Genomic DNA, 22281 nt, shown 5'->3' on the forward strand with positions numbered 1-22281 from the left:
AAAATTTGTTTCTTGCCAGTTGAATGCTTAGTGAAGTTTTCGTGCTGCATTCACTGCATTACGTGAGTGAACTTGGCTCCAAACAAACATTGCCGAAATGCTGCCGTCTCATCATATTTGCTCAAAGGATAATGATGTCATATCATTCACCATTTTATGCTAATATCTATATTCTTTGGTTACCTAAACTGCTGTTTGTTTACAAGGTTTGCACTGTTTCATTGTTATTGTTGAGAGGCATAGATTACTTTGTGGGAAATTTATTGTTGCTAGGAATCTTTCGACTCTTATTGGCAACAAGCGAGTGTTCTAGGAGTCTCCAAGCAGACGCATTGTGGAAATGCCACGTGTCTTGTGATTAGGGAGGTGTAAATAAATGTGAGGAACTGCTTATAGGGTGGAATGCTTGTCATTTTGTCTTGTGTGCATCCATAATTGCACCTTAACGCAATGTCCAGTGTACATTACTTGGCCCTCCATATGCCCCATTTGTGGAAGTACGCTATACCATGCAAAGTGTGCCAACCTGGCACTCGACCACTTGGGATTTTTTCTTCAAAAATTGGAGGTCCTTCAATATAAGCGAAATGTTCATTTCACGAAATATTTTTGGTGAAACATTCTTTTACTGGCTTAAACACTATGTGAATTTTGTTGTAAGAAACCAAACTATGCGTCATAAAAGGCATAGCCGAAAAGAGAGTTCCTTCATTATGAGAGGAAAGCAAATTTTTCTCAGGAGAATGAAGCGAGGCCTCACATAAGAATTGCATTCCTTGATTATAAAATATTGTTCAATTTATTACGGGCAGTTAAAAATGCGCAAAATGGCCTATTAAAAAATTTGAGAGAACTAGCTTCCAACCGAAGGTGAAAATTTTGCTTAGTACAAGTGCTTTGGACTTGTCAGCGCAGAAAATGCTTTCAGAAAGCTATACTATGTAGCAGTGCACAGATATGAGGATGAACTTCCAAAAACTCAGTTCTTGCGTATGTTTATTCGCATATTAACATTGAGGTGGTCTTAGTAAAAATATGACAACTACCACGTCTGAGAGCACAGTGCATTGTTTTGATGTTTTCAGATTTCTTCTTGTAGCGCAAAAAACAGGGACGTAGAAGCAGAACGAAGACACACAGGCGCTAACTTCCAACAAGGATTTATTTCCGGGACGGACGCCACTTTTACATCCTCACTTTTTCCTCTCGCTTCATAAGCGCCTGTCTACTGACACTGTACATGATAGCCTCATGTACTTGCAGACCAAGGCAAGGCAACAAGGCACATGGTAAAATGACACACTGCACACTAGGTAAAGAAAACCGTTATGTTTAACGCATGTGCAGGACTTCCAACTCCTTCTTGGATAGTGACAGGGATGATTTGGTAACACAAGCATCGCCAAACTTTTCAATGTAAGCACTTCCAATGGTTAGACAAGTTAATTAGTACTTTCTTCTCCCTATAATAAATGTATCTTCAAAACGGGGATCGCTGCATCCGCACTTGCGACATTTAATTGCGAGGAAGCCATCTGCCGCAAACTCGTTAACTTTATTGGCATGTTCCCTAAGCTCATCATTGATGCATTTGCCGGTTTTTCCGATATAACTTCTTCCACATTGCTGAGGTATTCTGTTAACACAGTTCCTGCAGTTAACGTACCCTTTCTGTGCTGCTTCTCGCGCGCGTCCCTTATTGTACCGTATGGTCTTGTTTTTGCATACAAGCTGATAAGCTTATTTGGAGCCGAGAACACTATGTCGACCTTTCCACGAAGTCTAATCTTCTTCAGGTTATGCGATAGACAGTGAATGTATGGAATTAAGGCGAAATTTTTCTTTTTACCTGACTCTGTGCTAGCTGTCGTTGAGGAACCATCCTCTCCTGACTGCGTTGCTCTGAGCAAGGCTTCAGAAATTGACATAATCACATTGTTTGGAAACCCAGCCTGACTCATATGCACTAACAGTTGTTGAAAACTGGAGGACATCATATGAGGGCACAACTTCTTTAGATCATTGCTCAAACACATTTTCGCTATGCCCCTTTAATTAAACTTAGAATGAGCAGAACTGTCCAATAAAGAGCCTTGTTAGCTCTAGGTTGATAACACCAGCAGATGTGATCGTCAGTCATCACAATATTTAGATCAAGAAAGCGGATATTCCTATCTATTGGCATTTCAAAGGTCACATCAAGAGGACTAAGACATTCACAGATTATGCTTGTAACACCCTCACATTCTTTTTGAAAACACTGAGTGCCGCAGTCGAGAAACAAATGAAAACCATCAATATAACTGAACGCTCTGTAGACTGAGGTTCCCCTTGAGTCTCTCTGCCAAGACTTGTCTAATATTGCAAGATACAGGTTACTAAGAACAGGTGCCAAACAAGACCCGATACACACGCCTTGCTTCCGTAAAAACAGAACATTATCCTACAGGATAAACGTTGAAGTCACGTATTGCTTTCGTAATGCTGAAAACCTTTGAACTGAAGTTGCCGCTTCATTGCGAAACCGTACTGCTCCAAATTCATCTATGCTTTCGTCAACGCAGGTTAACAGATCAGACTGAGGAATACAATAATAAAGATCTCTTATGTGAGTGAAGAATGGATTAAGCCTCTTGTCAGAATGTAATTTTACCAAGTCTAAAACTTGATGTGAACTCTACACAAGGAAGGGGTCATAATGTCCAGAAGAGCTAGTCTTTTTAGCAGGTAAGGAGCTATTTTCTTCTGCCAGGTCCCTTTCTCATACACGATTATCCTAAAGGGAACGTTATTTTTGTGCCTCATTACGCTACAAAATACGTCTAAACACTTGCCTTTAGTCCTCTCAATGATTTTCTCAAATAGGCTCGGTTTCCAAACCATGTGATTGTGTCAATTTCCGAAGCCTCGCTCAGAACAAACGCGGTCAGGAAAGGATGGTCCCTCGACGACAGCTAGCACAGTCAGGTAAAAAGAAAAATTTCGCCGTAATTCAATACATTCACCGCCTATCGCATAACCCGAAGAAGATAGGACTTCTTGGAAAGGTCTCGGCTACAAATAAGCTTATCAGCTTGTGTGAAAAAACAAGACCATATGGTTCAATAAAGGACGCGTGCGAGAAGCAGCACAGAAAAGGATACGTTAACTGAGGGAGCTATGTTATTTACAGAATACCTTTGCGATGTGGAAGAACTATATCAGACAAATCGGCAGGTGCATCAATCACAGGCTTAGGGAACATGCCAATAAATTAACAAGCTTGCACCAGATGGCTTTCTGGCAATTCAATGTCGCAAGTGCGGATCAAGCGATCATCGCTTAGAAGAAACCGTTATTATAGAGAGAAGCAAATGCGAATTAACTCGTCTAATCAATGAAAGTGCTCACATTGAAAAGTTCGGCGATGCTTGTGTTAGCAAATCGTCCCTGTCACTATCCAAGAAGGAGTTGGAATTCCGGCGTATGCGGTAAACATAATGGTTTTCTTTGCCTAGTGTGCATTGTGTCATTTTACCATGTGCTTTGTTGCCTTGCCTTAGTCTGCAAGTATATTAGACTATCATGTACCGTGTCAGTAGACACGTGCTTGTGAAGCGAGCGGAAAAAATGAGGGTATAAAAGTGGCGTCCGTCTCGAAAAGAAATCCTTGTTGGACGTTAGCATGTGTGTGTGTCTTCCTTCTGCTTCTACGTCCGTGTTTTTGTGCTACAAGAAAATATGCAAACATGTTACATCAACAAGCCCAAATGTCTACACTGGTGGACAGTATTGGTTTGAAAGTGGCAAAACTTCATCCAAGAGGTTTTTGTGTTAAGCAAGAAAAACATTGTATAGCAAGTGGTCTCCCACCAGTCTAGAAATCTCCATCGTGATTCGTCGAAACCGCATAGCTTCTTAGCGGCTAAGACAAAATCATGCACTTGAGCATTCCTGCACCAATACAGGGGAGTCTAAACTGCTTCCAAGTTAATTCGTTCATTGCTGAGTGGCTACAAGCGGCTTCAGTGAAGAACACGCCGCTACATTACCTGTATTTACCTGTACGTTGCTGTCTGCTGTCAGGCTGCTTGGCATAATCCCGAAGGCTGCCAACTCTCCAGTGTACAAGTCGGGACCAGGTGGTGGCTGAGAGGACAGGGGCAGGAGTCGCCACGCTGCAACTGCAAAAAGTTGCACAAATGTCCTATCATGTCTTAATTTACAAGAAAAATGCAGCAGTTGCCTGTGCAACATGGCTACCAATCCAAATGAATGGAAGCTCGGTCGGAACCTGAGCTCATGCTATCAAGTGATCTGCTAGTCAACTGCAAGCCTGCATCTTGACACGTCACTGTATATTTTCTTAACCTGCATTATTTTTAAGCTACATTAATACAAGTGCGATATCTCTTCACAAAAGTAAATCACAAGCTAATTCATTTAATGCATGGCCAGTATGCCATTATTGTCATAAATGCAACAAAGTACAAGCTCAGAGTGAAGTTGGCCAAATGGGTAGTGAAAAATAACAATGTGCTCCTCTACATCTTACTGTTTTGCTGCCTAGTTTTTACTCTAGCATTAGAATACATAAGAATGTTCAGACTCTTGACATTTCAACTTGCTAATTTTTATTCCATAATGCGTAAAACTTAAGCAAGGGCAATAATGCTTCCTTTTATTGGGAAATAGTTGCAGAGTAAGGATTGCTACTAGAGCCAACGTTTCGACAGGAGGACTTGCCTAAATTTTCATGTCGAAGGTTGGCTCCAACGATATTCCTTGTTCTACCACTCTTCATTATTTTAAGTCTCCGTCTTACGTGTACATTTGTCCTTTTATTGTTGTGTCAATGAAATTGGAAGAACTGAGAATTTGTAAACGTAGCTGACAAGAAGTGTGGCTTTGTTGGTATTTCTCTGTTGCTACATAAACATATTGCCCTGTGCACAATACCAAAATGAATAAAGGCAGGCATAAGGACACACAAATGACAACACGTAGCGTCATACTGCTACGGAGATACGCCAAAGTGCCTGCTATGATGTGTCTCACACATGATGGGCTGGATAAGATGGCTACTTGCCGTGGCTGTTGCCGCTTCTTGAATACCTAAAATAAAACATAATTCTAAGTTACAAAAATACGCAGGACAACAGCAGGAGATGAGGAGAAACAGCATTTTGCCATTAATTGTAATGGCTAATGTCAAGTCTATGATAGAAGGAATGTGGGCTCTTTGCTTATGCATCCTGGTATTCTTTGAATGTTGTATGCACACACTAAAGCACAGGCGTTCAAAAAAGCTTTATGTCTCATGTTTCTATGATCCGTGTTGTAATGTATGCGCTGCAGATTTGAAGAATACCAAATAACTTGTCAAACATATTTAGTGGATTTTACATACACAGGAAAGCTTTTAGTGATTAACAATTAAAGCTATCCACTTACTGCTTTTTGTTTTAATTGTTTTGTGCATCAGCAGCCTTGGTTGACCATGCCTGATGTATTTTTATTGACTGCATACTTTCCACACTATTTCATGATGCAATTATGCCATCACTTTCAGTGGCCTGCTGATTAATTGTTTTAACATTTCTTGCAAATCTGACAAAACATGTAATACCTTAATAATATCGTGTTTGGCATTGGCAGTCAGCAGTCTATGATCGTAGTTAAGTGGTGTGCCTGGATGTAACGACATAGATTTTTGCAGAAAGTGCCCCTAGCTAGTAGCTGATACTGTAGAAGAAGCGTAGAATTAGCTTTTGCACTTTCCAGTTTGGCCGACTGCTGTATTTCCGAATCTAGGAAACAGCAATACAAAGCTGAAAACCAGCAAAACTATTCGAAGCACTATTAGTATGGCAGTTTAGCTCACACGCATCACTTTTTAGTGTAATTTATTCTATCGCTGAAAAACTTGCAAGAAAAGTTTCTGCTGTATTGTGGGAGGGAAAAAATTGAAACTGATTTTAGTGTCGCCATGAGGTGAGTGTTGTTTCTCATCCAGGGCCAGTAGCATAAAGACGTATGAATTCAGGATACAGTACACACAGGAGCTGCATTGCACTAACTTGCTTTCCATTCTTCTTGGAATTTGACAGTTTGCATTTTTTTACCATTCAGACGTGTGGTTTCTAAGTAGCATTTGGCCCAAGGCACAGAAGCTGACCTTTTAGTTGCTCGTCTAACAGAAACTGCATGGCAATGCCGCTACAGACCTTACGCAAAATGCGTGCACCATATTATAGGACTGTACCCGTCACAAAGCTGAAAGAACCTGACTAGGACCGTCCAAGACGTGCGGTATTCGTGAGCCATGCGAAATAGCCTTAACAACGCCACTTGCACTGGAGTGATTGTGTTTGTTGAAAATTGAAATTGCTTTAATCAATGCTCACGGGCCACTCGAGACATTACAGTGCACTGATGTGGACATTGTAATTCACACCTCAATTAAGTGTAGTTCAGGATGTCGTGCAACTGTAAGTTTCAAAGAAACTTGTCAGAATAACAAATGGGAAAAATAGCAAGCGTTCACTTCCTTGCAATAAAAATGCATAATGTAGTTAAATCAATCATATTTTACTTCAGCAGTAACTATACTTCTAGAAAATCTCGCAAAATAGACTTTGATAAAACGCTGCTCATGCTGGTTCTTTTGTGGCATATACAGGCTGTTTCGTTTTAGATGGACCAAATTTTGAAAGATTGCCTGTGGCAGATAGCACAATTTTAATCGTTGATCTAAACTACTCGATGAGGCGGCCATTAATTCCACGAGAAATCAAAACGCCTAATTGAATAATTAACATAATTACGCTGATTAATTTCTAAATTAATTATTTCACGACACATCTTTCAATCTACGAATTATAGCCGCTGAGTTCGCCAGGCGTATCCACTTGGAACGAATTCTCAGGACTAGAACAGTTTCGAGATAATAATTTTCAAAGTGTCCGACGAAATGCATAGGCGTTCCAGTTAACTTTTCGAGGAAAACGCTGTTTTATGCATTGAAGCACAAAGTTAACTGTAAGGCCCATGCATTTCGTCGGACACCTTGAAAATTAATATCTTGAAACTTATTCAGTCCTGAGACTTCGCTCTAAGTGGATACGCCTTGCGAACTCAGCGGCTATAATTCGTAGATTGAAAGATGTGCCGTAAAATAATTAGCTAAAAAGTTAATTACCGTAATTATGTTAATTATTCAAATAGGCGTTTTGATTTCTCGTGAAAGTAATGGCCGCCTCATCGAGTAGTTTATATCAACGATTATAATCGTGCTATCTGCCGCAGGCAATTTTTAAAAATTTGGTGCAGCTAAAATGAAACACCCTGTATGCGCAAGGAAAAATACTTGTCCTTCGTTTCTAGCTGGCATCTGCAATTTCTCTTTCGTTGCCCTTTTTGTCGCGGTAAAAGATGAACCCGGGGAATGCTAGGAATATTTTGCATGGCTCATACAAACTGAAGGCCTTGCACGGTTCTAGGCAGGTTCTTTCTCTTTGCGGTGGGTGCTGTCTTGCAACATGGCGCCTTTTCCCCACTTGCGCTGTGCCGTCAAGAGATGCCATCAATTTTGCATAAGGGCCATCTGTGAAATGTTTGACTACTGGAAGTGTTTTAAAATGTTGTATATTTTCACTGCAGTGTCCATCTGAACATTCTAAAGGCAGATATCATTCTGATGTTTATTACAATTGATGCTTTGCCTGCAGGCACAATGAAGTACCCTTTCAACAGCCAGAATGCACCTGACAGGACTCACAGTGGTGGGCTCAAAGGAATGGTTCAAACAGCTCAGTTTAAGGAACCTGTTTGTGGCATCAAGGGACCATCAATGCTTATCAAGTTGCAAGGTCTTGACCTTGGTTGGGGGCTGCCACCTCACTATATGCATTGTGTTTGGGAAGGCATTACAAGGAAAGTGACTGAATTGCAGCTATCATGTACTGGTTCTTCGTGGTACATAGGCAGGCACTTGAAGCTTATTTGCGGTTGCAAGATTACGTTCAGTAAGGCGACCCATAATTTTGTCAAGGTCGGGACGGCTCTTGTCACATCGGTCATATTGGAAGGCTGCTGAATGGTGCTCTCGGCTTTTATTTTATTGTCTGCCATGATGCATACTTCCTCGAGCACACGTGGCCCATTTTGTGCTACTTACAAAAGCAGTCTTTTTTGTTGAAAGATATTGTCACAGAAGCTCAAATCTGTGCCGCTGAAAAGTTGCTCTTAGCAGTTGTTCAGCAGACTGCACAGCTGTACGAAGAAAGTGCAATGACATTTAACGTGCATCAGTTGTTGCATCTTTCAAAGTCAGCACAGATGTTTTATCCCTCTTTGGGGTACCTCAACATTACCATTCGAAGATGGCATTGGCACTCCAGCTTGTAACAGCTGCCAAGCAAGTGCCTGTTCAAAATGCTGAACGGTGCATCATGCACCAGGCCTACCGGACTGCTTCAGCACAAATGAAACTTCTTGTCTGTTGTCTGCAAAGAAAGAGCTGGAGCACGCGCATGAGAGGTGCTTTCAAACATGTGCTCTTGGACAAGCACGACCAATTCATAATATTCCACAAAATGTGAAAAGGCTTTTCGTATCACAATTTGGTACCCTGCCACAAATGTGCAAGTATTTGAGGTGCCAGGTTGGCCCGATTGTCTTCACAGTTCTGAGTACTCTGTTCCAAGAAAAACCTGTTCTTCCTATGTAAAAATGTCCGATGGCATGCACTGTTATATTTTAGACATTTATGTTGTTTCGGGCACTATGTACTTTCACTGCCAGCAGCTACTCACTGCACCCAGTGCATTTGATGTGCCGCCGTCATCCGCCTCCGTCTGAGAACCACGTCTTGTATTGTGTTGGCGACATAACATGGCAGTGCGTTTTCTTAAATGTTGGTAACGTATCGTACTTGTGTGAGTTACCTAATAAGGTGGAAAAGAACTAATCAGAATTTGAATGTTTATTTCAAGATTGCAGGTACAATTAACTCTGGGAAGTGAGTTATAGAGTCAATATTAAGGTAGAGTAGTTGTATTTATGACTTTCGAATTGTGTCATCCGTCGAACTGTAGCAGGCTGCTACAATTTAACCGTATGTACTTTCTTCAAAATATAGGCTTGTAATTGAAAAATTATGATCCATCTTTCCGAGGCAACTGCTTTATGACTGAGCGAAGTGCATGGCTATCACCAAAAGTGTTGCAGTGGACTGAAGCTCAAACTCATTCATCAAGTCACAAAGACTAATGCATAAGTTAATCTAATTCTGTTGTCGAGCGCATGAGAGGTGCTCAAGTCAAGCTTGGACTTTTTATTTTTTATGATTAGGAAACATGTTTACGTGCATGGAAGTGATCTCATTTTTCGAGGTATCCTTTTTCATTTTGGCAGTACAAAGATGCCAGCAGCGTAGAAAGATTTCTTTTATGTTGCAGCCATGCATGGACAGCCTACTGTATTTCGTTATCCTAGTGCCCCAAAGAAAAGAGTCTTGGAGTGAAGTTGGGCTTTTATAGCAGATGCGGCAGCACCTCTCATCCAAGATTATTTGTAAAGTGCCTATTGTGTGGTGCACTGTATGTGCACTCATATTTTCTTGGATGAAGAGAACCCCCATGGTATTTAAGCAGGGCCGTTTCTTCCTAAGTGCACTGTGTACACGTTAGAGAACCTCACAGCTGTACTTGCGGACTACTAGTGTACTTGCTCAGCTAGTCTAACTATAGGGAGAAAATCAAAATGATGCTGCATCTATCCGTGCAAAAACCCATGACCATGAGTTCACCTGCCGACTGAGTTGCTCGAAACTTCTTGTGTTGGGAAGCTTCCATATGTGTTCATTATTTAGCCAAGTGCAACTTTTATAAATCATTCACCCACATCTTGTCATAGGGGAAGACCTGGCAAATAAACCTGTCAGAAAACCTTTCCTGTCACAACATTCTTCAAGCTTTATGCTAGTTTGCAGTCTACTTTGCCAATCAAAGAGTGCCAGTTGTCTTGAAATCCAGTGTGCACTGACGTTCCCTACTAAAAAATCCTATTTGATTTCAAACGGGTTTCATCAAATAGGATTATGGAACGGGACCCCGTTTGAACCCATTTAGCCCAGACCTGTTTGTCCCCGTTTGAACCCATTTAGCCCAGACCTGTTTGTCCCCGTTTGAACCCATTTAGCCCAGACCTGTTTGCCCCCGTTTGAACCCATTTAGCCCAGACCTGTTTGTCCCCGTTTAGTCCACTCCCATTTGACCCTGTTCGAACCTACTTATTTCCCTATTTGAGCCAGGTTTCTTTAGACTGGTCCGATGTCACTTAACATAAGTCACTGAGATTTGAGATCAGCCTTGAACGAGTTTTGTGTGACCTATGAGTGCGCTTGACATGTATGACCTATAAGAGTATGCAACCTGAAAAAGATCGGTAGCTCATTTTCATATGTACTACAAGTATGCAAATGTAATTCTTGCAGGTGTACTGCATGCTTTATCATTTGTACTCATTTTACTGCAGTGTTGTGTTGCTGTAATGGTTTGTGCATAAAACAAATGTACAGCAAAGCGTAATTTTAAGTTGGAAAAACGTCGGGTGAAGAGGACTTGTAAAAGAAATACATAAGTATACTTTACGTGTGTTTTTATGTACACCCATTCAAACATTATTACTGAAGCGCTCTGATTTTAAGACGGGGCATGTCACACATCTGACAAGCATAGTTTATTCGAAATTCTATAATGGTACTCTGACAGAAAACCAGTGGAATGTGTTGCTTTGGTGAGAGCTTGCAGGGCACCTGAAAAAGTAAAGAAAAGCCAACAATTTCTTTTCACTTGTGCAACAGGTTCACACAAAGGCAAAAGCAGTTTTGCGTATGTTCACACAGATAAGAATGGGTAAGCATTTAGAATATAGGAGATACTAACAAATCTCATTCAATGGTAACTGGTTTCAGGCAATATGGCTATGATTCTAAGCGAACATGCATTACTGTGGTAGAATAAACTGTCACAATTAGCGGGCCACTGAAACAAGTGTTATAATCAAAAAGACATCACTCATTCGGTTAATAGTATTGAAGCAACAGAAGTAGTACAAGCATAAAATACACATTTAAAAAGCAGCATGGACACGTCACGCTAATAAATTACTTGGAAGCTACCTTTCTGCCAGCAAAGTAAATACCGTTGTGGAATAGTGGCTTTAGCATACGTTTGGCTGGTTTATCCCATACTGATAATTATGAGACTTAGATGGGCTAGTTGGTTGCTGGCTTGATGGAACATGTTATGATGGTGTTTGTAGTAAATTCTGCTTCTTTCTACGCCACGATCTCATTGGTAATCCGGACAGAGTGTTCCTCTGACCCCTGACAAAGTGCAATGAGCATGAGAAGGTACCGCCTCCTGCTTTTTAACTATATTGCACGAGAACACTATAATATGGTCGTGCGTCGTCCTGAAGGGAACATCACCTTAGATGACTCTTGCATAGGAGGGTGCTTGGTGCACCTGAGTACTTCTGCCGGTCTCACTGATTATTGTCCCTTAAAGGCACTAAAATGACGCATGATGGATGCTCGCACGATATAGCTAGAAATGGGGGAGGCTGTACACCTGGCCTCCAAAACATGCATGTTCATGTGTATGCATAGAGTTGTCAGCTTGCTTATTTCCTGTGCTTTGTGTTTCTGTGTGGATCTGCGTGCTAGGCCATGCCACGGGCTGTGCCGAATGTTTGGTATGTTATTGGTACTTTCTTCATTAACAAGTTCAGGGCCACGATCTTGTAGCAATGCATTTTCTGATGCCGTTTCTAATAGTGCTTCGTCAGTTGTCATAGTGACACTGTGCCCATGTTGTCAGTATGGATTTGATGGAACATGTTATAACGGTGCATGTGAGGACGGCACATAGAAAGAGTGCACTGAGGACAATCGCCGAGCTTCAACTGAGGTTTACTGCAGCAGTTCCTGCACAGAAACATTGGACGAAACACCGCCATGGTGCACATTGTCAGCGCGATCATAACAGAAAGTCATCATGTCATACAGCACTACAAACGTTCTCATCTGCACAAGATTAAAGACACATTTGTACTACACGTTATACCCCATCATCAATTTACGCTCTTCAAACCCGCGAAATTCAAAACCTTTTCTTGCAAATATATGTCTTTTCTTTTTGATAAATTAAATAATGCGATGTTAATGCAACTTTCTCCATTCTTTTTTATATGAAATGCCCCAAACAATTCTCTCTCTCTTTGATCCTTAAAACTTCCAAGTATACAAGTGTCGTCGTACACTGGAGTGCAAATACACCTTTACAATGGTCAGCCAAGCGACCCCCCCGCTACAAAAGCCTGCACGGATGCTCGATGCTCCCTCAAATGGTCATTAACACATCTACCAGTTTGGCTGACATAACTGCCACAGGACAGCGGGATGTGGTAAACCACCTCCGTCTCGCAGCGTACGAAGCCCTTAACATGCTGTTTTGCACTCTTTTGTGAAGTGCGTGTACTGTTCCCGGCATAGCACATTCGTGCCAGTTTTTCCGAGCGGAGGAGACTATGGGATTATTGGAACTCAAAACTTGTTAAGAGACATCGCATTGAACAGTATCAGATCCGCGCTCGAATGGTGATGTGAGCATCAGAAAGCTCGGAGTGCAAACAACCAAGAGGCTCAAGCAGGCGGGTTTCCCTGGTGAAACAATCGCTTCTGTTGTTGAAAGCCTATTTGGTGAAGTAAGGTCTGGTGTGGGGAGCAGGGGAGCCGATAAAGAATGGTCAAGGAAGCCGTTAATGGTGCCTTATTTGCACAACCTCTCCCACCACTTGAAGAAAGTGGCCGGAAAGTGCGGCCTTCCCATAGTGTTCTCCGCTCAGAAAAACTGGGGTGAATTTGCCGTGCAGTGAACAGTGCACGCACTTCACATAAGTGTGCGAAACAGCATGCTAAGGGCTTCGTACGCTGCCAGGCGGAGGTGGTTTACCACAACCCGCTCTCTTGTGGCAGGTGTTATGTCAGCCAAACTGGTAGATGTTTTAATGACCATTTGAGGGAGCATCGAGCATCCGTGCCGGCTTTCGTAGCAGGGGGTCACTCGGCTGACCATTGCAAAAGGTGTCCTTGCACTCCAGTGTACGACGACACTTGTATACTAGGAAGTTTTAAGGATCAAAAAGAGAGTGAATTGCTTGAGGCATTTCACATGAAAAAAGGAAGGAGAAGGTTGCATTAGCACCGCATCACTTAATTTGTCAAAAAGAGAAGAGATATATTTGCAAAAGGTTTGCAAGTTGGCGGGCTTGAAGAGCGTAACTTGATTGCATAACGTGTAGTACAAATGTGTCTTTGATCTTGCGCAGATCAGGATGTTCCATAGAGTTGTATGACATGACCATCTGTTGTGATCGTGACGACACAATGTGCGCCATGGCGGTATTTTGTCCAATGTTTCTGCGCAGAAACTGCTGCTTGTGTAATTTTTCTGCTGTAAACCTCAGCTGAAGTTCGGCGATTGTCCTCTGTGCATTCTTTCTGTGATCCGTTCTCACACAGCGCCGTTATACGATGTTCCATCAAACCCGTACTGATAACGTGGGCACAGTGTCACTATGACAACTGACGAAGCACGATTAGAAATTGCATCAGACAACGCATTGCTACAAGATCATGGCCCTGAACTTGTTAATGAAAAAAATACCAATAACGTGCCAAACATTCGGCGCAGCACACGGTATGGCCTAGCGCGCAGATCCACACAGAAACACAGAGCACAGGAGATGAGCAAGCTGACAACTCTATGCGTACACATGAGCATGTATGTTGTGGTGCTCAGGTGTACAGCCTCCCGCATTTTTATCCATATTGTGCGAGCGTCCACCCCGCATCATTTTAGCACCTCTAAGGCGCAATAATCAGCGAGACATGTAGAAGTACTCTCAGGTGCACCAAGCACTATCCTGTGCAAAAGTCGTCTAATGCGATGTCCCGTTCAGGATGATGCACAACCATATTATAGTGTTCTTATGTAATATAGTTAAAAAGCGGGAGGCCTTATCATGCTCATTGCATTTTGTCAGGGGTCAGAGAAACACTCTGCCCGGATTACCAATGAGATCTCTGCCGGTCGTGAACAGTGGATGACAAGAGTGGCATGGAATGAAGCAGAATTTGCTACAAACTTGCGATCTTGCAACTTTTGGAGATATCGCAGCTGCGTACAACGTATGGAAACCTTTGGGTGATAACATTTTCCCTACAGTGTTGCAGTCAAGATTTCGAGATACCCGGAGCACAGCACAGAAGCATTGCTAGATAAGAGGTCAAATATACATAAAGTCGATACCGAGCCACGAAAAAATTTTCGACTTAACTGATATGTTCACATATCAGAGTTTGAGTTAACAAGGGTTCAAGGGATACTCCGGAGTCCCCTACTACAGCATGCCTCATAATCATATCGTGGTTTTAGCATGTGAAACTCAAGAATTCAATTTTTTTAGAGCAAACAGTATATGCATAAGACCAAATGATAATATAGAATATGCTGACAGCAGCTACATAAACAAAAATTTCATACTTTCATGAGGCCTGCACCTGCACTGTCAGTGAGCTGTACAAATTACAGAAGCACAGTCTACAAGCTTATGTGTCTTAGTGTGAGCAAGGAACCCGTATGGGCTCCAAAACCCATCGAACCATTTAACCTAACCCAACGAGCCAAGCTAGTTTCGTTCCAAGAAAAGTTGCAGCACGTAGGCTTTTCCTAGAATTCTTTCTCGGCCAAGAACAAGCTTGGCTTGTTGTGTAGGCACATAAATATTGAAAAGGCATGCATCACTACCGGTGAAAAAAATTGAATGCAAAAAAGCATAGAGTACACAGGTGCAGTGTCTATCACATACCATTATTGTGCAGTAGATGCTACATTGGCTAAACAAGCCAAATGTATAAATGACAGGCTGCGTAACCACGCAAACTTGATGTGTGGGTCAGTTGGCATTAGTATTGCACTGCTCTCAGTGCAATGTGCACCCATATTTAAAAACCACTTGAATGTGGCAAAATATAAGGACCAGAGTGCTTCAGAGATATGTGAATCTTTCTTTATTCAAATGACGGGGAACCAGTGTGTTAGCTCCCTATCAATAGAATTATTAGACATTGAGACTGCTTATCATCACTGTAAAACAAATCGCGCTAGCCATGCTCCCTTTTTGTATTTGTGTGAGCAACATGCATTCAGATTGATCCATTCCACCCCTTTCGTCCTTGGCACCATATCACTGTGCGAGTAAAAACTGGACTTTTTCTTAGTGAAAGAGTGTTAGTTTAACACACAAACTAGCTCCATGGCAGTTTGTAATAAAGGAGTATAAGCATCCTCTGAAAACATGCCCATAAAGAACAGTGCTAAAAGAGCTCTTTAAAAAAAGAACATGAATGTATCTCTCATAAAGGCCAACTCTTGTGTCTTTTACTTGACATATTTTTCAATACCAATATTGAGGTGCAAGCTCACCATAGTATATTACCTTGCCAATGAAGCAAATCACAGTGGTGCTTGACTGTCGTGGGAACAACTCGGATGTGAAGATTGGCACCAATTCGCAGCATAGCATGTTCTGCTTACACTTCATCACCAGGCCCAGCCATACCTATAGCAGCATTAAAACAAGTGAGCTTAGTGCCATAAGAGAAACAATATAGAAAGTGACACTATGAACAAAGCAACCTTCATTAGGCATAAACAGTAATAAAATGCAGACATTGTACCCACAGCTAACTTGACTTTGAGCAAGATAGCATGCATAGTAAGAAAGATCTGATGTATAAGCCATCTACTTGAAGATTACTCGAAAGCCCCTTCTTGCCGCCCCCCCCTCCCCCTCATGCACGGATGGCTGTCTAGCTGAGTAAACCTGGTTTATCCCAGATACAGTGTAAGCAAGCGTTGTCACTTGGGGGGCCAATCCTAATATTATTGCAGAACATGTATTCTTACAATGATGTTAATTTTTTTGTAACGCTGGCCATCCTGCAACATTATAGCATCGATAAGGCTAATCGCATTACCCAATAAGGCTAACCAATAAGTGTCCCAGGAAGCATAACTCCGGATTTCTACTGGGAAGCATTCACTACATTTTGACAAATATGCTTCTATAGCTTCAACTCTATTTTCATCAACATAGTACAAGCTTCAAGCATCTGCACAAACTTAATGCAAAAGGGTGCCATTAGGAATACTACAATAGTTTTCGACCAATTCAGCCTTTAAAATAAACACTGGCAAGTTCTTTACTATGCCTAGAACAAATGAAGCTGTTCTGGAATTGAATAAGCCTTTTCCATACATGCGAAAATCACCACCACTATGACTTGATTATGGGCATTTTGTAGACAAAAAACACCAAGCACAAGAGTTGAAGCTTGAGCAAGTCGGTAACTTCATTTTGGTGGTGCTCACGTGAGGGAAATAAGTGACAGACAGAGAGTGAAAGCGTGCTGTGCTCTATCGCTCTCTGTCTGACTGTGACTTCCTTGGTATGCGTGCACTGTGGATGTTCCTTATCTCTTTAGTATGTGTGCACAGTGAATACCACTGAAAGGAACATAGAGATGAGATAATGCTAGAATGAATACAATGAACAAGAAACGTGCCTTCTGATGCAGCACATCCTTATGCGATACAATTTTCTAGCAACATCCTAGGCCTGCTATTGCACTGAAAATGGCTTATTCGAGCTGCTGTACAAGACAAGTTTGCTTTTACAGAAGACTGATGACATTTGTTCAATTATTTCGACAAACTTGTGGTTATGCAGTAATGTGAAAAGGTGGCATCATTAAAAGCAACCTTAGTTCTTGTGTAAAAAAATTAAATTACATTATGGGGTTTTACATGCCAGAACCAGTCTGATCATGAAGCACGCCGTAGTGAGGGACTCCGGAATAATTTGGACCACCTGGGGTTCTTTAACGTGCGCCTAAATCCAAGTACACAGGTGTTTTCGCATTTCACCCCCTTGGAAAGGCAGCCGCCGTGGTCACGATTTCATCCCGAGACCTCGTGCTTAGAAGCTCAACGCCATAGCCACTAAGCAACCATGGCAGGTATGCAAAAAAAAAGAAAGCATACAGTCAACTCCACAGATCAGGCTAGGTATAAATAAGCAACAGTCAACAAGCTGAACCTTTGCATGATTGCTTTGCATAATGGTTCAGGTAAAAACAATTGCCGAAACATTCCAGATGCACTCAACACGATTTGGAGAAGACAGCATATGAGAGTTAAAAATGTTGAAAGGAAAATGTTTAGAGTAGTGCTTTGCTGCTGCAATGATTTTTGTCAGTGCGCCAGTGAGCACAGTACGACTGAGGCAGCTGCTGAAAATAATAGATCCTCTTTATGGCTTTTTAGGGACTGATTTGCATGGTTTGTTGCATGCCTCAGGAATTTGCTTATTTATTTATAAACATACCTCATAGGCTCCAGTTGGAGTATTGCATGAGGTGGTAGGAAAAAATTTCTGAACTAAAAAGGAGAACATTCAACAAAAGAACTCAAACAAAACAAGAAAAAAACATACTCTCTCGCAATGTGGCTGCAAATCGGGCAGCTAGGTTATAAAAACAAAGCAATTAGAAACAGTTTCATACTGGTAGTGCTTTAGGGGATAGAATGTTATATTCTGAGCTTCGAACACTTTAAGCCACCTTTTGTGGCCTTTTGGTCTGAGGTCCCTTCTCTCTAGTATTATGGGAATCAATAACCCCGCTCCCGCCAAATTTTTTTAAAATGTAATACACAATTAGGTCAACTTACAGAAATATAATTAAGAACACAGAATTTGCGCATGCACATATGTTAGAAGAGAGAGAAACAGAAGTCTACAAGAATGCGTAATAACAAAGGTAACCAAAGCCCTGCTGCTTTTGTTGGGCAAATCATAGCAAGACATGAAAGGATATGCATGCCTCACAAGATGGTCCCTAAAGAAATTGCCACAATGCAGTCAGTAGGGAGCACCATGAATTTCTACAATAGCCTCCAATTACATTTAACTCAGAGGAGGCTACTTAAATGAACTGATTAAAATGAAGGTAGGCCAGATTCAAAATATGCAATTCAAGTAGACCGAAACAGCAAGTTATGAATATAGCATATTCATAGCAACAGTGCTGTACATTATGTCATACATGCCAACCTGTGAACTTTATATTTTGTAAAAATTCTGCAGACAAAAATTTTTTATTGGCGAGATAGCACACATTTTTTTAAAGCTTCCTCTCAGCACCCACACTGTTGCATTGATACACACATAATTAACCATTATTTAACAGCACACAAAGCAGCAGCGAACTGAAACACCAGAACTTACAACACTGGTTTATATCACCAGAGCACATTTGCAGTGTTCTTGCTGCTGCCGATTTAGCCTGTTTAAGAAATTTATCTGAACAAACTGGCCTAACGCAAGTGCCCCCTCTGGTATGCTCGTTAGAGATCTTCACGAAAAATTCAGGAGTTGACAGGTATGAATTATACCAACAAAACCTACAGCTTGTGTAAGTGGCAGGGACCATTTTGTACACACCTTGTCGCAGCATGCAGATCAGATGCTTTGCTGTGCTGTTCCGGCTGCAGAAATGTCTTAGGTTCCTATGCGGTGCCTCTGGTTCACGAAATCTTGACATCCCTAAACAATAAGAAATGTTCCAATTTACTGTAATCCCTGCTGAAACTGCAAGCTTGCAAGTTAACAAGATCATGTTACATTCTGAAAAGTCTCATACAACCAAACTACACGAAGCTGCAACTGGTTGTGAAAACATCCGATTGTTACATCACAAGCGGTTATTTAACTAAAATGAAACTGCAGCAAACAAATCTATCAAAAGCTTCACACAAACGCACATCTGTAGGAAGTTAAATGTGAATTGTACTACGAAGAAAATTCCTTAGCACATGAAGTGTTCCAAATCGAATTTCTTTATGCGGTGGAACAAAGCATTGTCTCGAAGGACGATGCACTGGAAATTACCCCAAGAACAAACGCTCTATTTTTCAGCAGAAAAAAAAAATTCGATGAAAAAAAAAACACGGCTGTTGTAATCTCGGCTTCTCTGAAATAAACATCTACAAGCACACGAAAACACACAGGACACCCAACACAAGAAATACAGCCTGTATGGCGACACTATATGTAGTAGAATTCGCGTACAAGCTAAAATCTGGCCATGCGTCAGACACAACAATCTAGTACCATCTCGCGCAGCCGTTAGCTGACGTACAGCCTCCCGCATTTTTAACTATATCGCACCAGCATACTATGAAATGGGTGTGCGTCGTCCTAAGAATAGCAGCTTAGCAGATGACGCTTGCGCTGGAGAGTGCTTTATGCGCCTCTGCTTACTTTTGTCGGTCTCGCTAAGTATCGCCGTTGAAGGCTCTAAAATGGCCCATGATCGACGCTCGCGCAATATAGTTACAAATGCGGAAGGCTGTACTTCTAGAAATACCTATACAGAAATTACGTACACAAGCAGTAACTTTCCCTGCTTGATTTTTTTTCTTTACCAATCAGGTCAAACAATCACCGTTAGCATACGTTATAGCAGAAAGTAAATACATGATAAAGCTCCTGGCAACGTCCAATACGTTTCAGGACATTTTTTGTGAGACTGTTCGCTAAATGTGCACTGCGACATGAACGAACATTCGAAAAACACATTTATCATTGTGGTCGCTTTACTAATCATTTCGTGATCCGTATAACAATTCACACTTCACGAACCATTGACTACAAAAATGCGCGCAAGCGCCGGACTTACCTTTCTAGGCGTAGTCGGCAAACTCTCCTTCATGTCAGGTCGCGGCGTCGACTGCACGACGATCCTTCCGACGTAAACACTGTTGAATTGCGGATGAACTACAGCACGTAATAGCTCAACAAATTGTTCCGTGCACTGTGATCCGATGCGATATTATCAGAGGCCGGGAACAAAGAAAGCGCAAGCGGGCCATAACTACGATAATCGACATCGGCGAACTACGCGAAAGGTACTGCGAGCTACGTTACGCGGTCCCAGGGGTTAGGTGATCATCAAAGCACACAAGGGGCACGACATTTTCTCTCGGCACAGCGTACACACGATTAAACATCCACATCGACCTGCCTGAATGCAGCGCGCACACACAGCAACAGGCAGCAACAGCACGGTCATGCCCCTGGGGCAGTGGCAGCGCCTCCTGGGGGCACCGAAAGCGACCATGCTTTCGTGCTTTTGCCCACTTTCGGCCCTTTGGTGACCGCATGTATCGTGACGACGTAGTATGTGGTAGTTTGTATGGGTGTTCTGTGGTAGTATTTCGATATCATGCATCTTATACGGCGGGTTCCAGCCACGTTCCTTTCAATAGTGAGGACAGCAATCGCCGGATCTGCGGGGCTGCGTGGCCGAGTGGTTACGACGCTTGCCATGGGATCTGCGGTACGCGGGTTTAAATCCCGTTTTGGCTTATTTGTTTTTGTTTTTTTTTCTTCTTATTTATTAACCTTTTCTTTCTTTTTTTTTCTCTGTGTTTGGCAGCGCCGTTGGTTGTGCCCCGGCGCCGACGCGAAGCGGCTGTCGTTGGGGTGTTGCGGAGCGCTCGCTCGTGTGTACCAATTTCAAATCGAATTTTACCGTAAATAGTTCAAGCATTAAATCGAGCATGACAGCTACAAGTAGACCTTTTTGGTGCAAGTGGGACCACTATGAGCCAGTTTAACTGGTTTAACTACCAAACGGGTCCCCTGTTTAGACCCATTTCTGTGTCGGAGTTTCCTGTTAAAACCTGCCTGCGGGCCAAATAGGCCCCTGTTTGGTGCCAGTGCCCAGTATGAACCTGTTTGTTCGCTAAACGGGGCCCCTGTTTAGAGCTATTTCTGTGTGGGAGGGTCCCGTTTAAACCTATTTGCAAGCCAAACAGGACCCCGATCAAACCTGTTTGTGTGTAAACGGGCCCTGTTTACACCTGTATGTTGCCAAACAGGACCCCGTTAAAACCCGTTTAAACCTGTATAACCCTGTTTGAATTTAAATAGGATTTTTTAGTAGGGTGCGCCCGTATTTCTACTGTAAAAGCATCGTTTTTAAGCCTCAAGATCATCTCTGCGCTGCCTGCACGGCGCACGCGATCCTGGTCAGTTGGACAAGTGGATGCCAAATCACCGACATCGTGCAGCACAAGGGGGCGTGGATGGCGGCCGCTTCTGTGATTATACGCCAGTATTTCTACTCTAAAAGCATCGTTTTTAAGCTTCAAGACCATCTCTTCGCTGCCTGCACGGCGCACGCGAACCTGGTCAGTTGGACAAGTGAATGCCAAATCACTGACATCGTGCAGCACAAGGGGGCGTGGATGGTGGCCGCTTCTGTGATTACACGCCAGTATTTCTACTGTAAAAGCATTGTTTTTAAGCCTCAAGACCATCTCTGAGCTGCCTGCACCGCGCACGCGATCGCGGTCAGTTGGACAAGTGGATGCCAAATCACTGACATCGTGCAGCAGAATGGGGCGTGGATGGTGGCCGCTTCTGTGATTATACGCCAGTATTTCTACTCTAAAAGCATCGTTTTTAAGCCTCAAGACCATCTCTTCGCGGCCTGCACGGCGCACGCGAATCTTGGTCAGTTGGACAAGTGGATGCCAAATCACCGACATCGTGCAGCAAAAGGGGGCGCGGATGGTGGCCGCGTCCCTGATACTGCGCCAGTATTTCTACTGTAAAAGCATTGTTTTTAAGCCTCAAGATCATCTCTGCGCTGCCTGTACGGCGCACGCGATCCTGGTTAGTTGGACACGTGGATTCCAAATCACCGACATCGTGCAGCACAAGGGGGCGTGGATGGCGGCCGCGTCTGTGATTATACGCCAGTCTTTCTACTGTAAAAGCATTGTTTTTAAGCCTCAAGATCATCTCTGCGCTGCCTACACGGCGCACGCGATCGTGGTCAGTTGGACACGTACATTCCAAATCACCGACATCGTGCAGCACAAGGGGGCGTGCATGGTGGCCGCTTCTGTGATTATAAGCCAGTATGTCTACTGTAAAAGCATCGTTCTTGAGGCTCAAGACCATCTCTGCGCTACCTGCATGGCGCACGCGATCCTGGTCAGTTGGACAAGTGGATGCCAAATCACCGACATCGTGCCGCACAAGGGGGCGTGGATGTTGACCGCGTCCGTGATACTGCGCCAGTATTTCTACTGTAAA

The 22281-nt window shown here is 42.6% G+C and overlaps 1 long non-coding RNA gene across 1 annotated transcript; it reads right to left on the bottom strand.

Moving 5' to 3' along the window:
• Positions 1 to 10066: 10066 nt before the first annotated feature.
• Positions 10067 to 20920, bottom strand: LOC125946053 (uncharacterized). Its single transcript, XR_007467362.1, has 4 exons — positions 19853 to 20920; positions 18616 to 18717; positions 15550 to 15672; positions 10067 to 10798 (listed from the first exon to the last, which is right to left on the bottom strand). It is a non-coding gene; the product is annotated as an uncharacterized LOC125946053 (long non-coding RNA).
• Positions 20921 to 22281: the final 1361 nt, after the last annotated feature.

The sequence above is a fragment of the Dermacentor silvarum genome, chromosome 5 (genome assembly GCF_013339745.2).
Source record: "Dermacentor silvarum isolate Dsil-2018 chromosome 5, BIME_Dsil_1.4, whole genome shotgun sequence".
NCBI classification, from domain to species: Eukaryota; Metazoa; Arthropoda; class Arachnida; order Ixodida; family Ixodidae; genus Dermacentor; species Dermacentor silvarum.